The 27,293-nt window shown below is 34.2% G+C and overlaps 5 long non-coding RNA genes and 8 other non-coding genes across 13 annotated transcripts; all 13 read right to left on the reverse strand.

Annotated features, from left to right (window-relative positions):
- Window positions 1-3,522: 3,522 nt before the first annotated feature.
- Window positions 3,523-3,686, reverse strand: LOC149877482 (U1 spliceosomal RNA). Its single transcript, XR_016448282.1, has one exon. It is a non-coding gene; the product is annotated as a U1 spliceosomal RNA (small nuclear RNA).
- An 86-nt stretch (window positions 3,687-3,772) lies between these two features.
- Window positions 3,773-6,470, reverse strand: LOC149877483 (uncharacterized). Its single transcript, XR_016447895.1, has 3 exons — window positions 6,352-6,470; window positions 5,977-6,119; window positions 3,773-4,447 (listed from the first exon to the last, which is right to left on the reverse strand). It is a non-coding gene; the product is annotated as an uncharacterized LOC149877483 (long non-coding RNA).
- LOC149877484 (U2 spliceosomal RNA) lies at window positions 3,791-3,982 on the reverse strand. The gene has a single exon (XR_016448214.1). It is a non-coding gene; the product is annotated as a U2 spliceosomal RNA (small nuclear RNA).
- A 1,085-nt stretch (window positions 6,471-7,555) lies between the features above and the next one.
- Window positions 7,556-12,198, reverse strand: LOC149877485 (uncharacterized). The gene is made up of 5 exons (XR_016447894.1): window positions 12,078-12,198; window positions 11,703-11,845; window positions 8,926-10,173; window positions 8,563-8,631; window positions 7,556-8,488 (listed from the first exon to the last, which is right to left on the reverse strand). It is a non-coding gene; the product is annotated as an uncharacterized LOC149877485 (long non-coding RNA).
- On the reverse strand, window positions 9,249-9,412 carry LOC149877486 (U1 spliceosomal RNA). The gene has a single exon (XR_016448283.1). It is a non-coding gene; the product is annotated as a U1 spliceosomal RNA (small nuclear RNA).
- LOC149877487 (U2 spliceosomal RNA) lies at window positions 9,517-9,708 on the reverse strand. The gene has a single exon (XR_016448215.1). It is a non-coding gene; the product is annotated as a U2 spliceosomal RNA (small nuclear RNA).
- Window positions 12,199-14,041: 1,843 nt separating the features above from the next.
- Window positions 14,042-18,880, reverse strand: LOC149877488 (uncharacterized). Its single transcript, XR_016447896.1, has 5 exons — window positions 18,746-18,880; window positions 18,371-18,513; window positions 15,594-16,841; window positions 15,231-15,299; window positions 14,042-15,156 (listed from the first exon to the last, which is right to left on the reverse strand). It is a non-coding gene; the product is annotated as an uncharacterized LOC149877488 (long non-coding RNA).
- Window positions 15,917-16,080, reverse strand: LOC149877489 (U1 spliceosomal RNA). The gene has a single exon (XR_016448284.1). It is a non-coding gene; the product is annotated as a U1 spliceosomal RNA (small nuclear RNA).
- LOC149877490 (U2 spliceosomal RNA) lies at window positions 16,185-16,376 on the reverse strand. The gene has a single exon (XR_016448216.1). It is a non-coding gene; the product is annotated as a U2 spliceosomal RNA (small nuclear RNA).
- Window positions 18,881-19,988: 1,108 nt separating the features above from the next.
- Window positions 19,989-24,604, reverse strand: LOC149877491 (uncharacterized). The gene is made up of 5 exons (XR_016447897.1): window positions 24,469-24,604; window positions 24,095-24,237; window positions 21,318-22,565; window positions 20,955-21,023; window positions 19,989-20,880 (listed from the first exon to the last, which is right to left on the reverse strand). It is a non-coding gene; the product is annotated as an uncharacterized LOC149877491 (long non-coding RNA).
- Window positions 21,641-21,804, reverse strand: LOC149877492 (U1 spliceosomal RNA). The gene has a single exon (XR_016448285.1). It is a non-coding gene; the product is annotated as a U1 spliceosomal RNA (small nuclear RNA).
- LOC149877493 (U2 spliceosomal RNA) lies at window positions 21,909-22,100 on the reverse strand. The gene has a single exon (XR_016448217.1). It is a non-coding gene; the product is annotated as a U2 spliceosomal RNA (small nuclear RNA).
- A 1,117-nt stretch (window positions 24,605-25,721) lies between the features above and the next one.
- LOC149877494 (uncharacterized) lies at window positions 25,722-27,256 on the reverse strand. Its single transcript, XR_016447898.1, has 2 exons — window positions 26,679-27,256; window positions 25,722-26,604 (listed from the first exon to the last, which is right to left on the reverse strand). It is a non-coding gene; the product is annotated as an uncharacterized LOC149877494 (long non-coding RNA).
- Window positions 27,257-27,293: the final 37 nt, after the last annotated feature.

Genomic DNA, 27,293 nt, shown 5'->3' on the forward strand with positions numbered 1-27,293 from the left:
TGAAAAAGCCAAACAAAAGGTTTGATTCAAAGTGCATTGAACATGCCATTTTTTAAAAAAAAAATTGTCACGTATCTTTCATCAAACTAAAGGATTGTTTTAAAGAAGTGGACAGATTGTCCATTGAAAAGTATCCCTAATTGACCATTCATTTGTTGGCCTTGTGTCAGTTTAACTGTAAAAGAAATAAAGCTGTGAACAAACTAGAAGAAGAAATTCTCAGAAAGATGCTTCTTCTGTTTCACTCACCGATACGAGCGAGAAGAACTCCTCACTTTTCCTCGCTCACTGGGATGCTCTTGTGAGTAGCAGTAGTAGGAGTAGTAGCAGTGGTAGTGCAGATTCTAATACAGATATTTCAGGAACTCAAGACGGACTCTGAAAGTCTCTTGTGACTACCCCTAAAAATGCAAATTTATTTCTAAGCATTATTTTTTTTTTTAATCAGGAACTATTTTTAAGTATTTTTGAAGACTTGAGAGAGTAAAGTGTACAAAACAGTAGTGGCTAAACTGCTTCAAGTTTTAAAATATAAGGTAGAAAACATTGAAAATAAGTAGCGCAGTACTTTTTGTTACTTAAAGCATTCTTGATAAATGATAAAAACTTAAATGGAACTCCTCTAAACTCACTTGTCTTGGTTTTGTCTTAGATACTCTTTTCTTCCATTTTTTTTTTTTTTTTTTTTTTAAAACAAACCAAACCAAAAGCACCTTTACGGCTCCTTGACGCTAGGCCGACACCAATAACTTTAGTAGGACTGCGCGTAACCACTACACCGTTGTTAAACTAAGATCGTAGTAACTAAGTAACTAAGTTAAACTAAATTCGTGGAGCGTAGTAACTCCTTCAGTTTACCTGTCAGTTAAATGATGAAAAGTGTACGTGATCATTCGATCTTAGGCTTTTTTTTTTTTTATTTCATTGTTCCCCTTCCCGAAACCCCGAAATGAACGAAATACGATTGGCAAGTATTTGATGCATACCTTAATACACAGTGACTAAAATGTAGTATGTGTTTTTTCCGTGCCCAGCGAATGGTCGGAAGATAGTGCATGCTTTTAGATATCTTAGAGCTTGCGGTTTCATACTAGTGCCCAAGCCTTTGTGTGATTCTTTTTTAAAAAAAAGCAGAAGTTAGATTTTTTGCATTTAATGACAAAAATTTTAGCAAGATCTAATGATTAAATCTGAATAATGATTTTTAAAAACCATGTTCTGCCTCAGTTGCACATAAAATGGTCATATTCTAATCAAGAAGTAGTTAAGCTCTCTCAATCTTTTATTTTCTGCAACCTTCCTAAAGAAAAACATTCGTTATTCAAAAGAAATTATTCAAACAGTTTTTTGTTTTCTTTTCTTTCTTTTCCATTTGTGATCAAATTATGGTTAGTACTAACGGTAGCACATTGCATCCACTTCCTCGTTATTAGTATTTTCTTACCAGCATTAACAACATTCGTTATTTCGTAACTATCCAATTAATGCTTAATAGTTTTAAAATTTACCACAAAAGACTACATTAACTGTCTTGTAAGCGCCAATAAGAATATAATTAAATAAGTATACAACGCCTGGAAGGAAGAAATGTGCTGCTGTTTGTCTTTCTATAATCATCAACGAAGAAATGAAAAAGAAAAATCGGACTCTGGTTTGATTGACAATTCTGAATGCAATTTATACATTCTTGACGCACACAAACATGGTGACAAACAAACAATACTAGGAGCCAATAGTAATTTGCTAAAATTTTTTTTTTTTTTTTTTTTTTGCAGGAATAGAGTTCTTATAGTTTTCGTTTCTAAAAAAGAAAAAAAAAAAAAAAATGAAGAAAAAAAACAAGTCAAACAAAAAAACAACAACAACAAAAAACAAATAGGTTTTCAGTTGTTCATAGACTAAGACGGATTAGAACAACTCGAGTATTTTATTTTAGCAGCTAATTTGTTCTCGGCGATGTTTGCTCCATAAAATATAACGATTGCAACAGATATTTTCATTTGAACCCATTTTCTAATGCGTATAATGTTTTTAAAATTTGTGTGGCATAAGACTCTCGTCTCTTTCTCTTGCGCTTCTTGTCACCAGTTCCAGCGACTTTTCCGCCTTTCTTACCAGCGGCTTCTCGCCCTTTTTTTTGCCACCTTTGGCGCTTGTTTTCCTCCGGCTTTTGGTGCGTCAGATTAATTTCGACGAGCTTAGCAGTGAAAATTTTCTTCTTCTTTGTTTCATTGCATTGCAACTGGATTTAATTTAAAGTAGATTTGTGGTTTCCAACTTGATAACTTTTCCGTTCTACGCACTTCTATTGGTTTTTAAAAGATTACGTCATTTGAGCATTGTTTATTTCTTTTTTACTATTGGTTAAAAAACTCTTTTCTGTTTAACAAAAAGCCGCACGAGATCTCTAGTCTGTCAGTCTGTTTTCAGTAGAAAACAAAATGTTAGCACGTGGAAAAGGAGGAAAAGCTAAGGCTAAGAGTGGCTTTCTTCAGTTTCCTGTTGGTCGTGTCTAATCTCATCGGTTTTAGGCGCACCATCTACTTAGCTGGAGTTTTTGAAAACCTCTCCGCCGAAAATGTTAGAGCTAGCTGGTAATGCTGCACGCGATAACCAGAGAGCCAGGATCATTCCTCGTCGTTTGCAGCTAGCTGTTCGCAACGACGAAGAAGTTAAACAAGCTGTTGTTTGGTGTTACAATCGCGAGCAGCGGTGTGTTGCCAAACATTCAGGCTATGTTGCAATCGTTCCAAAACGGCAATCTAAACAATACCAAAGGCTAATTTCATAGCTACACACCTGTTCAAAGATTATTGTTAAGGCATTGGAAACTTACGCGAAGTTGATTTGTAGACTTGCTGTAACTGATCCAAACATGCAATAATAGCTGTTTTCAAGTCATAAACTACAAGTCAAAAAATATACCAGAATCCAATATGAAATATACAAAAATGGATGGAAATTGTTACTATTGTTGTTACTATCATTACTGTTAGTTTGTTATTGCCATTACTTATTTTTTATGATTATTACGATTGTTATTATCGTTATTATCATTGCTGTTGGTATTATTATTAGTCTGTTATTGCTATCATCATCTTTTATTACCATTATTACGATTGTTATTATTTTCAATCTTACTATTATTATCATAATTTTATTATTGCGACTATTTTTTTTTTCTTTCAACAATTGTTACCATTATTGTTTTTTATTACAGCCACACATTGTATGATTTCTGGTGTTGCAGCCGTTCGATCACGCTTACTGTTTGCGACTAGATTTTCATTGATTTTATAAGAAAGAAAAAAAAACAACAACAACAACAAAGAACTTTTGAACGAAATAAAATGTGTTTACACTTTTAGGAAGCTTTGTTTACCTTCTCACTGACAAATCTTCACTCGAGGATATATACATAACATATAAATACACATAAAATATACCTTTTCTCAAATACTCGTTTACGTCCAGTAACTCATAGAGGGCTGAGTGAGGGTTTTTTTTTTTTTGCATCTTTAAAGGGGGCGAGCGCGAACGCAGGCCCCCACTACCAGAAATTGTACGGTCGAGTTACCGACGTTAGCGGTAATCGCAGGGGTCAGCCCAGGCGAAGTGCAATGCAAGAGCCTCACCCTGGAAGAAGCCCCATGTTGATCAGGTTTACTTCCCCGTCAGGTAAGTATGCCTTTCCCGTTGTGTGGGGAGCCTCGGACGTGCCCCAATCTTCGCAATTGTGGTTTTTTGATTGGACCCTAACCGCATCGTTCCGTTTTTTTTTCTTTTCTCTTTTTAATGGGCCGCACTCAGCAGTAGTGCAACGCCGAGGCAACCCGCGGTCAGGGCGAGGTAAACCTACGATCCCTTGACCAAATGCCAAAAATCAGATTAATATATGAGCCGGACTATGCCGGCGTACCAGATATTAAACTGATAAGAACAGATACTACACTTGATCTTAGCCATTAGGCCGAGAAGCGATACTTTTTCAACGAATTTGTGTGCTGGCTCCCTCCCTTTGAACGAAAAAACTTGTGGGCATTTGAATAAGTCGATGGGTAACTGTAAGTTTGAACAATGAAAACATGGGCTCGTTGTATGAAACTAAAACTGCAACAATTTCATTCTAAAACATTTGGGTTTTTTAACCTTCTTTCAGAAATAACCCAACTAACCAAGATTTAAAAATAACACTGGGCAGCAGCAGATTCAAATGCATAATGCGATCAAAAGCCAAGTTGAACAATCCAAAATCAACTCAAAATACTAGCGCCCCGACAGATTTTTTCTGTCAAAAAACATTTGGAGAACCTCTGTATTTAAATGTTCTTTTCATCTGTTGTAACGATGGTACTTTAATCCATCACCAAAACAGCAGAGCTTAGGAAGATTTGTTTGTCATTAGCCTCAAACTTTTCCCAAATAGCAATTTCTCACAAACTAAAATCTAAAAAACAAAGTTGAAGTTTAAAAATTTGGACGGTGTAAACTAATTTAAGACTTTAAACTGAGTAGCAAGAAATATTTTTGAAATATTTCAGTTTACATATAAATTAAACAAAGCATTTTATTGGAAGAAATGAACTCCTTAAATGTTTACTGACAAAAAGGTAAAACAATTTAAAAAAGTGACCTAAAACACTCAAAACATCAAACGACAAATGGAAAAGGACAAACTTATGACCCTAAATTACAGTTGACAGCATCATGTTAGCAAAAGTAATGCATGCATACACACAAACGCGCATACATACTTACATTCAAACATGCATACATACTTACATACAATTTTCCATACATACATACATACATACATACATACATACATACATACATACAAACAAACTTCCATACATACATACATACATACATATATTCATGCATCCATGCGTCATGCCAATACCTTAGGACATTTAAACAGTGCGCTCTCAGTCCTGGACCACAGATAACCATGGGACTGATAGAGATAGCACCATACTGGAAGATATAGCTTGCCTTCATCATAATCAGGTGGAATGTCAACAAATTGATTTCTATTCATGCTAATAGCCACAGAGCCATACAGAAAACTGCAGGGAACTTTGCAATGGAGCAATTGCAGATTGTCAGGCCAACTAATGAATTTATGGCAGAGATAACGAAGAAAATCATGAAAAGCCTTGCACATCTTATCTCGATTTTTCACAAACTCACAGAGTGTGGTGAATGGAACAATGCAAAGTTTTTTTTAAAAATTTTTAATATATTACATTTTTTACATACTGCCCAACCTAAATCAAGCCTAAAAATGTATTTGCTTAAATCATAGAACCTCAGGATTGATGGAGAACAAATTTAAAAATACTATCTAGCAGACTTGGGTCAATTTCAATTGTAAATGTAATTGAATTAGGATTACTTGAAATTTTAATAGCAACTGAATTACAATGACTTGGACTTGTAATTCACTTACAAGTCATATCATTACAATTACTTGTGACTGTACCTTATAAAATACAATAACAATTACTTCATGAAAATACATTTAATTACAATTAAGTTACAGCCACAATTGAGCCAAGTCTGATGCTAACCTAACTTAACCCTTAACCAACCTTGCCCCAGAACCATATGTACACTCAAAATTCAGTACTTTCGATATTTTATTTTCAATGCTTAGACTTGCTACCTGAGGCTGGGTTAATTTTAACAAAAACTCTGTAAAACATTGAAAAGCCATGTTATGAAAAAGCCAAACAAAAGGTTTGATTCAAAGTGCATTGAACATGCCATTTAAAAAAAAAAAAATTGTCACGTATCTTTCATCAAACTAAAGGATTGTTTTAAAGAAGTGGACTTGTACAGATTGTCCATTGAAAAGTATCCCTAATTGACCATTCATTTGTTGGCCTTGTGTCAGTTTAACTGTAAAAGAAATAAAGCTGTGAACAAACTAAAGAGATATTCTCAGAAAGATGCTTCTTCTGTTTCACTCACCGATACGAGCGAGAAGAACTCCTCACTTTTCCTCGCTCACTGGGATGCTCTTGTGAGTAGCAGTAGTAGCAGTGGTAGTGCAGATTTTAATACAGATATTTCAGGAACTCAAGACGGACTCTGAAAGTCTCTTGTGACTACCCCTAAAAATGCAAATTTATTTCTAAGCATTATTTTTTTTTTTAAATCAGGAACTACTTTTAAGTATTTTTGAAGACTTGAGAGAGTAAAGTGTACAAAACAGTAGTGGCTAAACTGCTTCAAGTTTTAAAATATAAGGTAGAAAACATTGAAAATAAGTAGCGCAGTACTTTTTGTTACTTAAAGCATTCTTGATAAATGATAAAAACTTAAATGGAACTCCTCTAAACTCACTTGTCTTGGTTTTGCCTTAGATACTCTTTTCTTTCATTTTTTTTTTTTTTTTTTTTTTTTTTTTTTATTAGAAACAAACCAAAAGCACCTTTTCGGCTCCTTGACGCTAGGCCGACACCAAAAACTTTAGTAGGACTGCGCGTAACCACTACACCGTTGTTAAACTAAGATCGTAGTAACTAAGTAACTAAGTTAAACTAAATTCGTGGAGCGTAGTAACTCCTTCAGTTTACCTGTCAGTTAAATGATGAAAAGTGTACGCGATCATTCGATCGTAGGCTTTTTTTTTTTATTTCATTGTTCCCCTTCCCGAAACCCCGAAATGAACGAAATACGATTGGCAAGTATTTGATGCATACCTTAATACACAGTGACTAAAATGTAGTATGTGTTTTTTCCGTGCCCAGCGAATGGTCGGAAGATAGTGCATGCTTTTAGATATCTTAGAGCTTGCGGTTTCATACTAGTGCCAAAGCCTTTGTGTGATTCTTTTTTAAAAAAAAGCAGAAGTTAGATTTTTTGCATTTAATGACAAAAAAACAAAAATTTTAGCAAGATCTAATGATTAAATTTGAATAATGATTTGTAAAAACCATGTTCTGCCTCAGTTGCACATAAAATGATCATATTCTAATCAAGAAGTAGTTAAGCTCTCTCAATCTTTTATTTTCTGCAACCTTCCTAAAGAAAAACATTCGTTATTCAAAAGAAATTATTCAAACAGTTTTTTGTTTTCTTTTCTTTCTTTTCCATTTGTGATCAAATTATGGTTAGTACTAACGGTAGCACATTGCATCCACTTCCTTGTTATTAGTATTTTCTTACCAGCATTAACAACATTCGTTATTTCGTAACTATCCAATTAATGCTTAATAGTTTTAAAATTTACCACAAAAGACTACATTAACTGTCTTGTAAGCGCCAATAAGAATATAATTAAATAAGTATACAACGCCTGGAAGGAAGAAATGTGCTGCTGTTTGTCTTTCTATAATCATCAACGAAGAAATGAAAAAGAAAAATCGGACTCTGGTTTGATTGACAATTCTCAATGCAATTTATACATTCTTGACGCACACAAACATGGTGACAAACAAACAATACTAGGAGCCAATAGTAATTTGCTAAAATTTGATTTTTTTTTTTTTGCAGGAATAGAGTTCTTATAGTTTTCGTTTCTAAAAAAGAAAAAAAAAAAAAAAAATGAAGAAAGAAAACAAGTCAAACAAAAAAACAACAACAACAAAAAACAAATAGGTTTTCAGTTGTTCATAGACTAAGACGGATTAGAACAACTCGAGTATTTTATTTTAGCAGCTAATTTGTTCTCGGCGATGTTTGCTCCATAAAATATAACGATTGCAACAGATATTTTCATTTGAACCCATTTTCTAATGCGTATAATGTTTTTAAAATTTGTGTGGCATAAGACTCTCGTCTCTTTCTCTTGCGCTTCTTGTCACCAGTTCCAGCGACTTTTCCGCCTTTCTTACCAGCGCGCTTCTCGCCTTTTTTTGCCACCTTTGGCGCTTGTTTTCCTCCGGCTTTTGGTGCGTCAGATTATTTCGACGAGCTTAGCAGTGAAAATTTTTTCTTCTTTGTTTTCATTGCATTGCAACTGGATTTAATTTAAAGTAGATTTGTGGTTTCCAACTTGATAACTTTTCCGTTCTACGCACTTCTATTGGTTTTTAAAAGATTACGTCATTTGAGCATTGTTTATTTCTTTTTCACTATTGGTCAAAAAACTCTTTTCTGTTTAACAAAAAGCCGCACGAGATCTCTAGTCTGTCAGTCTGTTTTCAGTAGAAAACAAAATGTAAGCACGTGGAAAAGGTGGAAAAGCTAAGGCTAAGAGTGGCTTTCTTCAGTTTCCTGTTGGTCGTGTCTAATCTCATCGGTTTAGGCGCACCATCTACTTAGCTGGAGTTTTTGAAAACCTCTCCGCCGAAAATGTTAGAGCTAGCTGGTAATGCTGCACGCGATAACCAGAGAGCCAGGATCATTCCTCGTCGTTTGCAGCTAGCTGTTCGCAACGACGAAGAAGTTAAACAAGCTGTTGTTTGGTGTTACAATCGCGAGCAGCGGTGTGTTGCCAAACATTCAGGCTATGTTGCAATCGTTCCAAAACGGCAATCTAAACAATACCAAAGGCTAATTTCATAGCTACACACCTGTTCAAAGATTATTGTTAAGGCATTGGAAACTTACGCGAAGTTGATTTGTAGACTTGCTGTAACTGATCCAAACATGCAATAATAGCTGTTTTCAAGTCATAAACTACAAGTCAAAAAATATACCAGAATCCAATATGAAATATACAAAAATGGATGGAAATTGTTACTATTGTTGTTACTATCATTACTGTTAGTTTGTTATTGCCATTACTTATTTTTTATGATTATTACGATTGTTATTATCGTTATTATCATTGCTGTTGGTATTATTATTAGTCTGTTATTGCTATCATCATCTTTTATTACCATTATTACGATTGTTATTATTTTCAATCTTACTATTATTATCATAATTTTATTATTGCGACTATTTTTTTTTTCTTTCAACAATTGTTACCATTATTGTTTTTTATTACAGCCACACATTGTATGATTTCTGGTGTTGCAGCCGTTCGATCACGCTTACTGTTTGCGACTAGATTTTCATTGATTTTATAAGAAAGAAAAAAAAACAACAACAACAACAAAGAACTTTTGAACGAAATAAAATGTGTTTACACTTTTAGGAAGCTTTGTTTACCTTCTCACTGACAAATCTTCACTCGAGGATATATACATAACATATAAATACACATAAAATATACCTTTTCTCAAATACTCGTTTACGTCCAGTAACTCATAGAGGGCTGAGTGAGGGTTTTTTTTTTTTTGCATCTTTAAAGGGGGCGAGCGCGAACGCAGGCCCCCACTACCAGAAATTGTACGGTCGAGTTACCGACGTTAGCGGTAATCGCAGGGGTCAGCCCAGGCGAAGTGCAATGCAAGAGCCTCACCCTGGAAGAAGCCCCATGTTGATCAGGTTTACTTCCCCGTCAGGTAAGTATGCCTTTCCCGTTGTGTGGGGAGCCTCGGACGTGCCCCAATCTTCGCAATTGTGGTTTTTTGATTGGACCCTAACCGCATCGTTCCGTTTTTTTTTCTTTTCTCTTTTTAATGGGCCGCACTCAGCAGTAGTGCAACGCCGAGGCAACCCGCGGTCAGGGCGAGGTAAACCTACGATCCCTTGACCAAATGCCAAAAATCAGATTAATATATGAGCCGGACTATGCCGGCGTACCAGATATTAAACTGATAAGAACAGATACTACACTTGATCTTAGCCATTAGGCCGAGAAGCGATACTTTTTCAACGAATTTGTGTGCTGGCTCCCTCCCTTTGAACGAAAAAACTTGTGGGCATTTGAATAAGTCGATGGGTAACTGTAAGTTTGAACAATGAAAACATGGGCTCGTTGTATGAAACTAAAACTGCAACAATTTCATTCTAAAACATTTGGGTTTTTTAACCTTCTTTCAGAAATAACCCAACTAACCAAGATTTAAAAATAACACTGGGCAGCAGCAGATTCAAATGCATAATGCGATCAAAAGCCAAGTTGAACAATCCAAAATCAACTCAAAATACTAGCGCCCCGACAGATTTTTTCTGTCAAAAAACATTTGGAGAACCTCTGTATTTAAATGTTCTTTTCATCTGTTGTAACGATGGTACTTTAATCCATCACCAAAACAGCAGAGCTTAGGAAGATTTGTTTGTCATTAGCCTCAAACTTTTCCCAAATAGCAATTTCTCACAAACTAAAATCTAAAAAACAAAGTTGAAGTTTAAAAATTTGGACGGTGTAAACTAATTTAAGACTTTAAACTGAGTAGCAAGAAATATTTTTGAAATATTTCAGTTTACATATAAATTAAACAAAGCATTTTATTGGAAGAAATGAACTCCTTAAATGTTTACTGACAAAAAGGTAAAACAATTTAAAAAAGTGACCTAAAACACTCAAAACATCAAACGACAAATGGAAAAGGACAAACTTATGACCCTAAATTACAGTTGACAGCATCATGTTAGCAAAAGTAATGCATGCATACACACAAACGCGCATACATACTTACATTCAAACATGCATACATACTTACATACAATTTTCCATACATACATACATACATACATACATACATACATACATACATACAAACAAACTTCCATACATACATACATACATACATATATTCATGCATCCATGCGTCATGCCAATACCTTAGGACATTTAAACAGTGCGCTCTCAGTCCTGGACCACAGATAACCATGGGACTGATAGAGATAGCACCATACTGGAAGATATAGCTTGCCTTCATCATAATCAGGTGGAATGTCAACAAATTGATTTCTATTCATGCTAATAGCCACAGAGCCATACAGAAAACTGCAGGGAACTTTGCAATGGAGCAATTGCAGATTGTCAGGCCAACTAATGAATTTATGGCAGAGATAACGAAGAAAATCATGAAAAGCCTTGCACATCTTATCTCGATTTTTCACAAACTCACAGAGTGTGGTGAATGGAACAATGCAAAGTTTTTTTTAAAAATTTTTAATATATTACATTTTTTACATACTGCCCAACCTAAATCAAGCCTAAAAATGTATTTGCTTAAATCATAGAACCTCAGGATTGATGGAGAACAAATTTAAAAATACTATCTAGCAGACTTGGGTCAATTTCAATTGTAAATGTAATTGAATTAGGATTACTTGAAATTTTAATAGCAACTGAATTACAATGACTTGGACTTGTAATTCACTTACAAGTCATATCATTACAATTACTTGTGACTGTACCTTATAAAATACAATAACAATTACTTCATGAAAATACATTTAATTACAATTAAGTTACAGCCACAATTGAGCCAAGTCTGATGCTAACCTAACTTAACCCTTAACCAACCTTGCCCCAGAACCATATGTACACTCAAAATTCAGTACTTTCGATATTTTATTTTCAATGCTTAGACTTGCTACCTGAGGCTGGGTTAATTTTAACAAAAACTCTGTAAAACATTGAAAAGCCATGTTATGAAAAAGCCAAACAAAAGGTTTGATTCAAAGTGCATTGAACATGCCATTTAAAAAAAAAAAAATTGTCACGTATCTTTCATCAAACTAAAGGATTGTTTTAAAGAAGTGGACTTGTACAGATTGTCCATTGAAAAGTATCCCTAATTGACCATTCATTTGTTGGCCTTGTGTCAGTTTAACTGTAAAAGAAATAAAGCTGTGAACAAACTAAAGAGATATTCTCAGAAAGATGCTTCTTCTGTTTCACTCACCGATACGAGCGAGAAGAACTCCTCACTTTTCCTCGCTCACTGGGATGCTCTTGTGAGTAGCAGTAGTAGCAGTGGTAGTGCAGATTTTAATACAGATATTTCAGGAACTCAAGACGGACTCTGAAAGTCTCTTGTGACTACCCCTAAAAATGCAAATTTATTTCTAAGCATTATTTTTTTTTTTAAATCAGGAACTACTTTTAAGTATTTTTGAAGACTTGAGAGAGTAAAGTGTACAAAACAGTAGTGGCTAAACTGCTTCAAGTTTTAAAATATAAGGTAGAAAACATTGAAAATAAGTAGCGCAGTACTTTTTGTTACTTAAAGCATTCTTGATAAATGATAAAAACTTAAATGGAACTCCTCTAAACTCACTTGTCTTGGTTTTGCCTTAGATACTCTTTTCTTTCATTTTTTTTTTTTTTTTTTTTTTTTTTTTTTATTAGAAACAAACCAAAAGCACCTTTTCGGCTCCTTGACGCTAGGCCGACACCAAAAACTTTAGTAGGACTGCGCGTAACCACTACACCGTTGTTAAACTAAGATCGTAGTAACTAAGTAACTAAGTTAAACTAAATTCGTGGAGCGTAGTAACTCCTTCAGTTTACCTGTCAGTTAAATGATGAAAAGTGTACGCGATCATTCGATCGTAGGCTTTTTTTTTTTATTTCATTGTTCCCCTTCCCGAAACCCCGAAATGAACGAAATACGATTGGCAAGTATTTGATGCATTTTTTTTTTTTTTTTTTTTTTTTTTTTTTTTTTTTTTTTTTATTTGATGCATTTTTTTTTTTTTTTTTTTTTTTTTTTTTTTTTTCTTGATATATTTACAATATATAATTATTTACATTTTTTTTTACCGTTTTATATATACATAAATATTATTTACAATGTTATTTGTACAAAGTTTTTCGTTTTTGATAATAAATATTTCCGTCTGGTGGAGGAGTGGAAATTTGTTATGTTTTTTTTTTTTTTTTTTTTTTTTTTTTTTTTTTTCTCTTTAGAAGGAAAATATAGAGAAAGAAAGGATTGGGGAAAGAGAGAAAAGTAGCAAAAATAAGGACATGGTGTTTGAGATGTTAAATAGTTTTTAGAGAATAGAAAGAGGTATAGATAAAGTAATATGATATGATTTCTCATATCATATTGGTTTAAGTTAGATTTAGTATAAGATCATAGGATCAAAAGGATTTATTAAAGAGATTTTATGAACGGCGTTTATGTTTTAAATTTTACCGTTTGAGAGATTTTAAATGTTGATTTTAAGTTTTCCATCTTTAAGGGAACATAGAATGTCCATATGACAGAAATGATCACAAAAGATGTTTAAGGTGTTTCTTTCTGCGTGATGGTCATACTTTCTCTTTATTAAATCTTTAATTTTATTAACGATTTTTCGGATAATATTTTGTGAATCTACTTTTCCTTTTCTTAGCACCGCGTGGCAGCGTCCGCTCCATATCTCACCCATTATGATCTGAGTGAGCGTCAGAAGCAAACGCGACACCGGGTGCCTCTCCGACAAATGCGCAATGTCGAGAAGAAAAATAGAATTTGCCGGTTTTATTATTCTGCTCGGCACGAAGGATTTGTAAATGTGTTTGAAATATTCCCAAATTTCAACCGAGGGAGGACAAAGGGTGAAGATGTGAATCGCGTCTTTTGATGCATACCTTAATACACAGTGACTAAAATGTAGTATGTGTTTTTTCCGTGCCCAGCGAATGGTCGGAAGATAGTGCATGCTTTTAGATATCTTAGAGCTTGCGGTTTCATACTAGTGCCAAAGCCTTTGTGTGATTCTTTTTTAAAAAAAAGCAGAAGTTAGATTTTTTGCATTTAATGACAAAAAAACAAAAATTTTAGCAAGATCTAATGATTAAATTTGAATAATGATTTGTAAAAACCATGTTCTGCCTCAGTTGCACATAAAATGATCATATTCTAATCAAGAAGTAGTTAAGCTCTCTCAATCTTTTATTTTCTGCAACCTTCCTAAAGAAAAACATTCGTTATTCAAAAGAAATTATTCAAACAGTTTTTTGTTTTCTTTTCTTTCTTTTCCATTTGTGATCAAATTATGGTTAGTACTAACGGTAGCACATTGCATCCACTTCCTTGTTATTAGTATTTTCTTACCAGCATTAACAACATTCGTTATTTCGTAACTATCCAATTAATGCTTAATAGTTTTAAAATTTACCACAAAAGACTACATTAACTGTCTTGTAAGCGCCAATAAGAATATAATTAAATAAGTATACAACGCCTGGAAGGAAGAAATGTGCTGCTGTTTGTCTTTCTATAATCATCAACGAAGAAATGAAAAAGAAAAATCGGACTCTGGTTTGATTGACAATTCTCAATGCAATTTATACATTCTTGACGCACACAAACATGGTGACAAACAAACAATACTAGGAGCCAATAGTAATTTGCTAAAATTTGATTTTTTTTTTTTTGCAGGAATAGAGTTCTTATAGTTTTCGTTTCTAAAAAAGAAAAAAAAAAAAAAAAATGAAGAAAGAAAACAAGTCAAACAAAAAAACAACAACAACAAAAAACAAATAGGTTTTCAGTTGTTCATAGACTAAGACGGATTAGAACAACTCGAGTATTTTATTTTAGCAGCTAATTTGTTCTCGGCGATGTTTGCTCCATAAAATATAACGATTGCAACAGATATTTTCATTTGAACCCATTTTCTAATGCGTATAATGTTTTTAAAATTTGTGTGGCATAAGACTCTCGTCTCTTTCTCTTGCGCTTCTTGTCACCAGTTCCAGCGACTTTTCCGCCTTTCTTACCAGCGCGCTTCTCGCCTTTTTTTGCCACCTTTGGCGCTTGTTTTCCTCCGGCTTTTGGTGCGTCAGATTATTTCGACGAGCTTAGCAGTGAAAATTTTTTCTTCTTTGTTTTCATTGCATTGCAACTGGATTTAATTTAAAGTAGATTTGTGGTTTCCAACTTGATAACTTTTCCGTTCTACGCACTTCTATTGGTTTTTAAAAGATTACGTCATTTGAGCATTGTTTATTTCTTTTTCACTATTGGTCAAAAAACTCTTTTCTGTTTAACAAAAAGCCGCACGAGATCTCTAGTCTGTCAGTCTGTTTTCAGTAGAAAACAAAATGTAAGCACGTGGAAAAGGTGGAAAAGCTAAGGCTAAGAGTGGCTTTCTTCAGTTTCCTGTTGGTCGTGTCTAATCTCATCGGTTTAGGCGCACCATCTACTTAGCTGGAGTTTTTGAAAACCTCTCCGCCGAAAATGTTAGAGCTAGCTGGTAATGCTGCACGCGATAACCAGAGAGCCAGGATCATTCCTCGTCGTTTGCAGCTAGCTGTTCGCAACGACGAAGAAGTTAAACAAGCTGTTGTTTGGTGTTACAATCGCGAGCAGCGGTGTGTTGCCAAACATTCAGGCTATGTTGCAATCGTTCCAAAACGGCAATCTAAACAATACCAAAGGCTAATTTCATAGCTACACACCTGTTCAAAGATTATTGTTAAGGCATTGGAAACTTACGCGAAGTTGATTTGTAGACTTGCTGTAACTGATCCAAACATGCAATAATAGCTGTTTTCAAGTCATAAACTACAAGTCAAAAAATATACCAGAATCCAATATGAAATATACAAAAATGGATGGAAATTGTTACTATTGTTGTTACTATCATTACTGTTAGTTTGTTATTGCCATTACTTATTTTTTATGATTATTACGATTGTTATTATCGTTATTATCATTGCTGTTGGTATTATTATTAGTCTGTTATTGCTATCATCATCTTTTATTACCATTATTACGATTGTTATTATTTTCAATCTTACTATTATTATCATAATTTTATTATTGCGACTATTTTTTTTTTCTTTCAACAATTGTTACCATTATTGTTTTTTATTACAGCCACACATTGTATGATTTCTGGTGTTGCAGCCGTTCGATCACGCTTACTGTTTGCGACTAGATTTTCATTGATTTTATAAGAAAGAAAAAAAAACAACAACAACAACAAAGAACTTTTGAACGAAATAAAATGTGTTTACACTTTTAGGAAGCTTTGTTTACCTTCTCACTGACAAATCTTCACTCGAGGATATATACATAACATATAAATACACATAAAATATACCTTTTCTCAAATACTCGTTTACGTCCAGTAACTCATAGAGGGCTGAGTGAGGGTTTTTTTTTTTTTGCATCTTTAAAGGGGGCGAGCGCGAACGCAGGCCCCCACTACCAGAAATTGTACGGTCGAGTTACCGACGTTAGCGGTAATCGCAGGGGTCAGCCCAGGCGAAGTGCAATGCAAGAGCCTCACCCTGGAAGAAGCCCCATGTTGATCAGGTTTACTTCCCCGTCAGGTAAGTATGCCTTTCCCGTTGTGTGGGGAGCCTCGGACGTGCCCCAATCTTCGCAATTGTGGTTTTTTGATTGGACCCTAACCGCATCGTTCCGTTTTTTTTTCTTTTCTCTTTTTAATGGGCCGCACTCAGCAGTAGTGCAACGCCGAGGCAACCCGCGGTCAGGGCGAGGTAAACCTACGATCCCTTGACCAAATGCCAAAAATCAGATTAATATATGAGCCGGACTATGCCGGCGTACCAGATATTAAACTGATAAGAACAGATACTACACTTGATCTTAGCCATTAGGCCGAGAAGCGATACTTTTTCAACGAATTTGTGTGCTGGCTCCCTCCCTTTGAACGAAAAAACTTGTGGGCATTTGAATAAGTCGATGGGTAACTGTAAGTTTGAACAATGAAAACATGGGCTCGTTGTATGAAACTAAAACTGCAACAATTTCATTCTAAAACATTTGGGTTTTTTAACCTTCTTTCAGAAATAACCCAACTAACCAAGATTTAAAAATAACACTGGGCAGCAGCAGATTCAAATGCATAATGCGATCAAAAGCCAAGTTGAACAATCCAAAATCAACTCAAAATACTAGCGCCCCGACAGATTTTTTCTGTCAAAAAACATTTGGAGAACCTCTGTATTTAAATGTTCTTTTCATCTGTTGTAACGATGGTACTTTAATCCATCACCAAAACAGCAGAGCTTAGGAAGATTTGTTTGTCATTAGCCTCAAACTTTTCCCAAATAGCAATTTCTCACAAACTAAAATCTAAAAAACAAAGTTGAAGTTTAAAAATTTGGACGGTGTAAACTAATTTAAGACTTTAAACTGAGTAGCAAGAAATATTTTTGAAATATTTCAGTTTACATATAAATTAAACAAAGCATTTTATTGGAAGAAATGAACTCCTTAAATGTTTACTGACAAAAAGGTAAAACAATTTAAAAAAGTGACCTAAAACACTCAAAACATCAAACGACAAATGGAAAAGGACAAACTTATGACCCTAAATTACAGTTGACAGCATCATGTTAGCAAAAGTAATGCATGCATACACACAAACGCGCATACATACTTACATTCAAACATGCATACATACTTACATACAATTTTCCATACATACATACATACATACATACATACATACATACATACATACAAACAAACTTCCATACATACATACATACATACATATATTCATGCATCCATGCGTCATGCCAATACCTTAGGACATTTAAACAGTGCGCTCTCAGTCCTGGACCACAGATAACCATGGGACTGATAGAGATAGCACCATACTGGAAGATATAGCTTGCCTTCATCATAATCAGGTGGAATGTCAACAAATTGATTTCTATTCATGCTAATAGCCACAGAGCCATACAGAAAACTGCAGGGAACTTTGCAATGGAGCAATTGCAGATTGTCAGGCCAACTAATGAATTTATGGCAGAGATAACGAAGAAAATCATGAAAAGCCTTGCACATCTTATCTCGATTTTTCACAAACTCACAGAGTGTGGTGAATGGAACAATGCAAAGTTTTTTTTAAAAATTTTTAATATATTACATTTTTTACATACTGCCCAACCTAAATCAAGCCTAAAAATGTATTTGCTTAAATCATAGAACCTCAGGATTGATGGAGAACAAATTTAAAAATACTATCTAGCAGACTTGGGTCAATTTCAATTGTAAATGTAATTGAATTAGGATTACTTGAAATTTTAATAGCAACTGAATTACAATGACTTGGACTTGTAATTCACTTACAAGTCATATCATTACAATTACTTGTGACTGTACCTTATAAAATACAATAACAATTACTTCATGAAAATACATTTAATTACAATTAAGTTACAGCCACAATTGAGCCAAGTCTGATGCTAACCTAACTTAACCCTTAACCAACCTTGCCCCAGAACCATATGTACACTCAAAATTCAGTACTTTCGATATTTTATTTTCAATGCTTAGACTTGCTACCTGAGGCTGGGTTAATTTTAACAAAAACTCTGTAAAACATTGAAAAGCCATGTTATGAAAAAGCCAAACAAAAGGTTTGATTCAAAGTGCATTGAACATGCCATTTAAAAAAAAAAAAATTGTCACGTATCTTTCATCAAACTAAAGGATTGTTTTAAAGAAGTGGACTTGTACAGATTGTCCATTGAAAAGTATCCCTAATTGACCATTCATTTGTTGGCCTTGTGTCAGTTTAACTGTAAAAGAAATAAAGCTGTGAACAAACTAAAGAGATATTCTCAGAAAGATGCTTCTTCTGTTTCACTCACCGATACGAGCGAGAAGAACTCCTCACTTTTCCTCGCTCACTGGGATGCTCTTGTGAGTAGCAGTAGTAGCAGTGGTAGTGCAGATTTTAATACAGATATTTCAGGAACTCAAGACGGACTCTGAAAGTCTCTTGTGACTACCCCTAAAAATGCAAATTTATTTCTAAGCATTATTTTTTTTTTTAAATCAGGAACTACTTTTAAGTATTTTTGAAGACTTGAGAGAGTAAAGTGTACAAAACAGTAGTGGCTAAACTGCTTCAAGTTTTAAAATATAAGGTAGAAAACATTGAAAATAAGTAGCGCAGTACTTTTTGTTACTTAAAGCATTCTTGATAAATGATAAAAACTTAAATGGAACTCCTCTAAACTCACTTGTCTTGGTTTTGCCTTAGATACTCTTTTCTTTCATTTTTTTTTTTTTTTTTTTTTTTTTTTTATTAGAAACAAACCAAAAGCACCTTTTCGGCTCCTTGACGCTAGGCCGACACCAAAAACTTTAGTAGGACTGCGCGTAACCACTACACCGTTGTTAAACTAAGATCGTAGTAACTAAGTAACTAAGTTAAACTAAATTCGTGGAGCGTAGTAACTCCTTCAGTTTACCTGTCAGTTAAATGATGAAAAGTGTACGCGATCATTCGATCGTAGGCTTTTTTTTTTTATTTCATTGTTCCCCTTCCCGAAACCCCGAAATGAACGAAATACGATTGGCAAGTATTTGATGCATACCTTAATACACAGTGACTAAAATGTAGTATGTGTTTTTTCCGTGCCCAGCGAATGGTCGGAAGATAGTGCATGCTTTTAGATATCTTAGAGCTTGCGGTTTCATACTAGTGCCAAAGCCTTTGTGTGATTCTTTTTTAAAAAAAAGCAGAAGTTAGATTTTTTGCATTTAATGACAAAAAAACAAAAATTTTAGCAAGATCTAATGATTAAATTTGAATAATGATTTGTAAAAACCATGTTCTGCCTCAGTTGCACATAAAATGATCATATTCTAATCAAGAAGTAGTTAAGCTCTCTCAATCTTTTATTTTCTGCAACCTTCCTAAAGAAAAACATTCGTTATTCAAAAGAAATTATTCAAACAGTTTTTTGTTTTCTTTTCTTTCTTTTCCATTTGTGATCAAATTATGGTTAGTACTAACGGTAGCACATTGCATCCACTTCCTTGTTATTAGTATTTTCTTACCAGCATTAACAACATTCGTTATTTCGTAACTATCCAATTAATGCTTAATAGTTTTAAAATTTACCACAAAAGACTACATTAACTGTCTTGTAAGCGCCAATAAGAATATAATTAAATAAGTATACAACGCCTGGAAGGAAGAAATGTGCTGCTGTTTGTCTTTCTATAATCATCAACGAAGAAATGAAAAAGAAAAATCGGACTCTGGTTTGATTGACAATTCTCAATGCAATTTATACATTCTTGACGCACACAAACATGGTGACAAACAAACAATACTAGGAGCCAATAGTAATTTGCTAAAATTTGATTTTTTTTTTTTTGCAGGAATAGAGTTCTTATAGTTTTCGTTTCTAAAAAAGAAAAAAAAAAAAAAAAATGAAGAAAGAAAACAAGTCAAACAAAAAAACAACAACAACAAAAAACAAATAGGTTTTCAGTTGTTCATAGACTAAGACGGATTAGAACAACTCGAGTATTTTATTTTAGCAGCTAATTTGTTCTCGGCGATGTTTGCTCCATAAAATATAACGATTGCAACAGATATTTTCATTTGAACCCATTTTCTAATGCGTATAATGTTTTTAAAATTTGTGTGGCATAAGACTCTCGTCTCTTTCTCTTGCGCTTCTTGTCACCAGTTCCAGCGACTTTTCCGCCTTTCTTACCAGCGCGCTTCTCGCCTTTTTTTGCCACCTTTGGCGCTTGTTTTCCTCCGGCTTTTGGTGCGTCAGATTATTTCGACGAGCTTAGCAGTGAAAATTTTTTCTTCTTTGTTTTCATTGCATTGCAACTGGATTTAATTTAAAGTAGATTTGTGGTTTCCAACTTGATAACTTTTCCGTTCTACGCACTTCTATTGGTTTTTAAAAGATTACGTCATTTGAGCATTGTTTATTTCTTTTTCACTATTGGTCAAAAAACTCTTTTCTGTTTAACAAAAAGCCGCACGAGATCTCTAGTCTGTCAGTCTGTTTTCAGTAGAAAACAAAATGTAAGCACGTGGAAAAGGTGGAAAAGCTAAGGCTAAGAGTGGCTTTCTTCAGTTTCCTGTTGGTCGTGTCTAATCTCATCGGTTTAGGCGCACCATCTACTTAGCTGGAGTTTTTGAAAACCTCTCCGCCGAAAATGTTAGAGCTAGCTGGTAATGCTGCACGCGATAACCAGAGAGCCAGGATCATTCCTCGTCGTTTGCAGCTAGCTGTTCGCAACGACGAAGAAGTTAAACAAGCTGTTGTTTGGTGTTACAATCGCGAGCAGCGGTGTGTTGCCAAACATTCAGGCTATGTTGCAATCGTTCCAAAACGGCAATCTAAACAATACCAAAGGCTAATTTCATAGCTACACACCTGTTCAAAGATTATTGTTAAGGCATTGGAAACTTACGCGAAGTTGATTTGTAGACTTGCTGTAACTGATCCAAACATGCAATAATAGCTGTTTTCAAGTCATAAACTACAAGTCAAAAAATATACCAGAATCCAATATGAAATATACAAAAATGGATGGAAATTGTTACTATTGTTGTTACTATCATTACTGTTAGTTTGTTATTGCCATTACTTATTTTTTATGATTATTACGATTGTTATTATCGTTATTATCATTGCTGTTGGTATTATTATTAGTCTGTTATTGCTATCATCATCTTTTATTACCATTATTACGATTGTTATTATTTTCAATCTTACTATTATTATCATAATTTTATTATTGCGACTATTTTTTTTTTCTTTCAACAATTGTTACCATTATTGTTTTTTATTACAGCCACACATTGTATGATTTCTGGTGTTGCAGCCGTTCGATCACGCTTACTGTTTGCGACTAGATTTTCATTGATTTTATAAGAAAGAAAAAAAAACAACAACAACAACAAAGAACTTTTGAACGAAATAAAATGTGTTTACACTTTTAGGAAGCTTTGTTTACCTTCTCACTGACAAATCTTCACTCGAGGATATATACATAACATATAAATACACATAAAATATACCTTTTCTCAAATACTCGTTTACGTCCAGTAACTCATAGAGGGCTGAGTGAGGGTTTTTTTTTTTTTGCATCTTTAAAGGGGGCGAGCGCGAACGCAGGCCCCCACTACCAGAAATTGTACGGTCGAGTTACCGACGTTAGCGGTAATCGCAGGGGTCAGCCCAGGCGAAGTGCAATGCAAGAGCCTCACCCTGGAAGAAGCCCCATGTTGATCAGGTTTACTTCCCCGTCAGGTAAGTATGCCTTTCCCGTTGTGTGGGGAGCCTCGGACGTGCCCCAATCTTCGCAATTGTGGTTTTTTGATTGGACCCTAACCGCATCGTTCCGTTTTTTTTTCTTTTCTCTTTTTAATGGGCCGCACTCAGCAGTAGTGCAACGCCGAGGCAACCCGCGGTCAGGGCGAGGTAAACCTACGATCCCTTGACCAAATGCCAAAAATCAGATTAATATATGAGCCGGACTATGCCGGCGTACCAGATATTAAACTGATAAGAACAGATACTACACTTGATCTTAGCCATTAGGCCGAGAAGCGATACTTTTTCAACGAATTTGTGTGCTGGCTCCCTCCCTTTGAACGAAAAAACTTGTGGGCATTTGAATAAGTCGATGGGTAACTGTAAGTTTGAACAATGAAAACATGGGCTCGTTGTATGAAACTAAAACTGCAACAATTTCATTCTAAAACATTTGGGTTTTTTAACCTTCTTTCAGAAATAACCCAACTAACCAAGATTTAAAAATAACACTGGGCAGCAGCAGATTCAAATGCATAATGCGATCAAAAGCCAAGTTGAACAATCCAAAATCAACTCAAAATACTAGCGCCCCGACAGATTTTTTCTGTCAAAAAACATTTGGAGAACCTCTGTATTTAAATGTTCTTTTCATCTGTTGTAACGATGGTACTTTAATCCATCACCAAAACAGCAGAGCTTAGGAAGATTTGTTTGTCATTAGCCTCAAACTTTTCCCAAATAGCAATTTCTCACAAACTAAAATCTAAAAAACAAAGTTGAAGTTTAAAAATTTGGACGGTGTAAACTAATTTAAGACTTTAAACTGAGTAGCAAGAAATATTTTTGAAATATTTCAGTTTACATATAAATTAAACAAAGCATTTTATTGGAAGAAATGAACTCCTTAAATGTTTACTGACAAAAAGGTAAAACAATTTAAAAAAGTGACCTAAAACACTCAAAACATCAAACGACAAATGGAAAAGGACAAACTTATGACCCTAAATTACAGTTGACAGCATCATGTTAGCAAAAGTAATGCATGCATACACACAAACGCGCATACATACTTACATTCAAACATGCATACATACTTACATACAATTTTCCATACATACATACATACATACATACATACATACATACATACATACAAACAAACTTCCATACATACATACATACATACATATATTCATGCATCCATGCGTCATGCCAATACCTTAGGACATTTAAACAGTGCGCTCTCAGTCCTGGACCACAGATAACCATGGGACTGATAGAGATAGCACCATACTGGAAGATATAGCTTGCCTTCATCATAATCAGGTGGAATGTCAACAAATTGATTTCTATTCATGCTAATAGCCACAGAGCCATACAGAAAACTGCAGGGAACTTTGCAATGGAGCAATTGCAGATTGTCAGGCCAACTAATGAATTTATGGCAGAGATAACGAAGAAAATCATGAAAAGCCTTGCACATCTTATCTCGATTTTTCACAAACTCACAGAGTGTGGTGAATGGAACAATGCAAAGTTTTTTTTAAAAATTTTTAATATATTACATTTTTTACATACTGCCCAACCTAAATCAAGCCTAAAAATGTATTTGCTTAAATCATAGAACCTCAGGATTGATGGAGAACAAATTTAAAAATACTATCTAGCAGACTTGGGTCAATTTCAATTGTAAATGTAATTGAATTAGGATTACTTGAAATTTTAATAGCAACTGAATTACAATGACTTGGACTTGTAATTCACTTACAAGTCATATCATTACAATTACTTGTGACTGTACCTTATAAAATACAATAACAATTACTTCATGAAAATACATTTAATTACAATTAAGTTACAGCCACAATTGAGCCAAGTCTGATGCTAACCTAACTTAACCCTTAACCAACCTTGCCCCAGAACCATATGTACACTCAAAATTCAGTACTTTCGATATTTTATTTTCAATGCTTAGACTTGCTACCTGAGGCTGGGTTAATTTTAACAAAAACTCTGTAAAACATTGAAAAGCCATGTTATGAAAAAGCCAAACAAAAGGTTTGATTCAAAGTGCATTGAACATGCCATTTAAAAAAAAAAAAATTGTCACGTATCTTTCATCAAACTAAAGGATTGTTTTAAAGAAGTGGACTTGTACAGATTGTCCATTGAAAAGTATCCCTAATTGACCATTCATTTGTTGGCCTTGTGTCAGTTTAACTGTAAAAGAAATAAAGCTGTGAACAAACTAAAGAGATATTCTCAGAAAGATGCTTCTTCTGTTTCACTCACCGATACGAGCGAGAAGAACTCCTCACTTTTCCTCGCTCACTGGGATGCTCTTGTGAGTAGCAGTAGTAGCAGTGGTAGTGCAGATTTTAATACAGATATTTCAGGAACTCAAGACGGACTCTGAAAGTCTCTTGTGACTACCCCTAAAAATGCAAATTTATTTCTAAGCATTATTTTTTTTTTAAATCAGGAACTACTTTTAAGTATTTTTGAAGACTTGAGAGAGTAAAGTGTACAAAACAGTAGTGGCTAAACTGCTTCAAGTTTTAAAATATAAGGTAGAAAACATTGAAAATAAGTAGCGCAGTACTTTTTGTTACTTAAAGCATTCTTGATAAATGATAAAAACTTAAATGGAACTCCTCTAAACTCACTTGTCTTGGTTTTGCCTTAGATACTCTTTTCTTTCATTTTTTTTTTTTTTTTTTTTTTTTTTTTTATTAGAAACAAACCAAAAGCACCTTTTCGGCTCCTTGACGCTAGGCCGACACCAAAAACTTTAGTAGGACTGCGCGTAACCACTACACCGTTGTTAAACTAAGATCGTAGTAACTAAGTAACTAAGTTAAACTAAATTCGTGGAGCGTAGTAACTCCTTCAGTTTACCTGTCAGTTAAATGATGAAAAGTGTACGCGATCATTCGATCGTAGGCTTTTTTTTTTTATTTCATTGTTCCCCTTCCCGAAACCCCGAAATGAACGAAATACGATTGGCAAGTATTTGATGCATACCTTAATACACAGTGACTAAAATGTAGTATGTGTTTTTTCCGTGCCCAGCGAATGGTCGGAAGATAGTGCATGCTTTTAGATATCTTAGAGCTTGCGGTTTCATACTAGTGCCAAAGCCTTTGTGTGATTCTTTTTTAAAAAAAAGCAGAAGTTAGATTTTTTGCATTTAATGACAAAAAAACAAAAATTTTAGCAAGATCTAATGATTAAATTTGAATAATGATTTGTAAAAACCATGTTCTGCCTCAGTTGCACATAAAATGATCATATTCTAATCAAGAAGTAGTTAAGCTCTCTCAATCTTTTATTTTCTGCAACCTTCCTAAAGAAAAACATTCGTTATTCAAAAGAAATTATTCAAACAGTTTTTTGTTTTCTTTTCTTTCTTTTCCATTTGTGATCAAATTATGGTTAGTACTAACGGTAGCACATTGCATCCACTTCCTTGTTATTAGTATTTTCTTACCAGCATTAACAACATTCGTTATTTCGTAACTATCCAATTAATGCTTAATAGTTTTAAAATTTACCACAAAAGACTACATTAACTGTCTTGTAAGCGCCAATAAGAATATAATTAAATAAGTATACAACGCCTGGAAGGAAGAAATGTGCTGCTGTTTGTCTTTCTATAATCATCAACGAAGAAATGAAAAAGAAAAATCGGACTCTGGTTTGATTGACAATTCTCAATGCAATTTATACATTCTTGACGCACACAAACATGGTGACAAACAAACAATACTAGGAGCCAATAGTAATTTGCTAAAATTTGATTTTTTTTTTTTTGCAGGAATAGAGTTCTTATAGTTTTCGTTTCTAAAAAAGAAAAAAAAAAAAAAAAATGAAGAAAGAAAACAAGTCAAACAAAAAAACAACAACAACAAAAAACAAATAGGTTTTCAGTTGTTCATAGACTAAGACGGATTAGAACAACTCGAGTATTTTATTTTAGCAGCTAATTTGTTCTCGGCGATGTTTGCTCCATAAAATATAACGATTGCAACAGATATTTTCATTTGAACCCATTTTCTAATGCGTATAATGTTTTTAAAATTTGTGTGGCATAAGACTCTCGTCTCTTTCTCTTGCGCTTCTTGTCACCAGTTCCAGCGACTTTTCCGCCTTTCTTACCAGCGCGCTTCTCGCCTTTTTTTGCCACCTTTGGCGCTTGTTTTCCTCCGGCTTTTGGTGCGTCAGATTATTTCGACGAGCTTAGCAGTGAAAATTTTTTCTTCTTTGTTTTCATTGCATTGCAACTGGATTTAATTTAAAGTAGATTTGTGGTTTCCAACTTGATAACTTTTCCGTTCTACGCACTTCTATTGGTTTTTAAAAGATTACGTCATTTGAGCATTGTTTATTTCTTTTTCACTATTGGTCAAAAAACTCTTTTCTGTTTAACAAAAAGCCGCACGAGATCTCTAGTCTGTCAGTCTGTTTTCAGTAGAAAACAAAATGTAAGCACGTGGAAAAGGTGGAAAAGCTAAGGCTAAGAGTGGCTTTCTTCAGTTTCCTGTTGGTCGTGTCTAATCTCATCGGTTTAGGCGCACCATCTACTTAGCTGGAGTTTTTGAAAACCTCTCCGCCGAAAATGTTAGAGCTAGCTGGTAATGCTGCACGCGATAACCAGAGAGCCAGGATCATTCCTCGTCGTTTGCAGCTAGCTGTTCGCAACGACGAAGAAGTTAAACAAGCTGTTGTTTGGTGTTACAATCGCGAGCAGCGGTGTGTTGCCAAACATTCAGGCTATGTTGCAATCGTTCCAAAACGGCAATCTAAACAATACCAAAGGCTAATTTCATAGCTACACACCTGTTCAAAGATTATTGTTAAGGCATTGGAAACTTACGCGAAGTTGATTTGTAGACTTGCTGTAACTGATCCAAACATGCAATAATAGCTGTTTTCAAGTCATAAACTACAAGTCAAAAAATATACCAGAATCCAATATGAAATATACAAAAATGGATGGAAATTGTTACTATTGTTGTTACTATCATTACTGTTAGTTTGTTATTGCCATTACTTATTTTTTATGATTATTACGATTGTTATTATCGTTATTATCATTGCTGTTGGTATTATTATTAGTCTGTTATTGCTATCATCATCTTTTATTACCATTATTACGATTGTTATTATTTTCAATCTTACTATTATTATCATAATTTTATTATTGCGACTATTTTTTTTTTCTTTCAACAATTGTTACCATTATTGTTTTTTATTACAGCCACACATTGTATGATTTCTGGTGTTGCAGCCGTTCGATCACGCTTACTGTTTGCGACTAGATTTTCATTGATTTTATAAGAAAGAAAAAAAAACAACAACAACAACAAAGAACTTTTGAACGAAATAAAATGTGTTTACACTTTTAGGAAGCTTTGTTTACCTTCTCACTGACAAATCTTCACTCGAGGATATATACATAACATATAAATACACATAAAATATACCTTTT

Source organism: Hydra viridissima, unplaced genomic scaffold (assembly GCF_058129835.1).
Source record: "Hydra viridissima isolate aposymbiotic clone 2 unplaced genomic scaffold, HvirCarnegie_v1 scaffold_16, whole genome shotgun sequence".
NCBI lineage: Eukaryota > Metazoa > Cnidaria > Hydrozoa > Anthoathecata > Hydridae > Hydra > Hydra viridissima.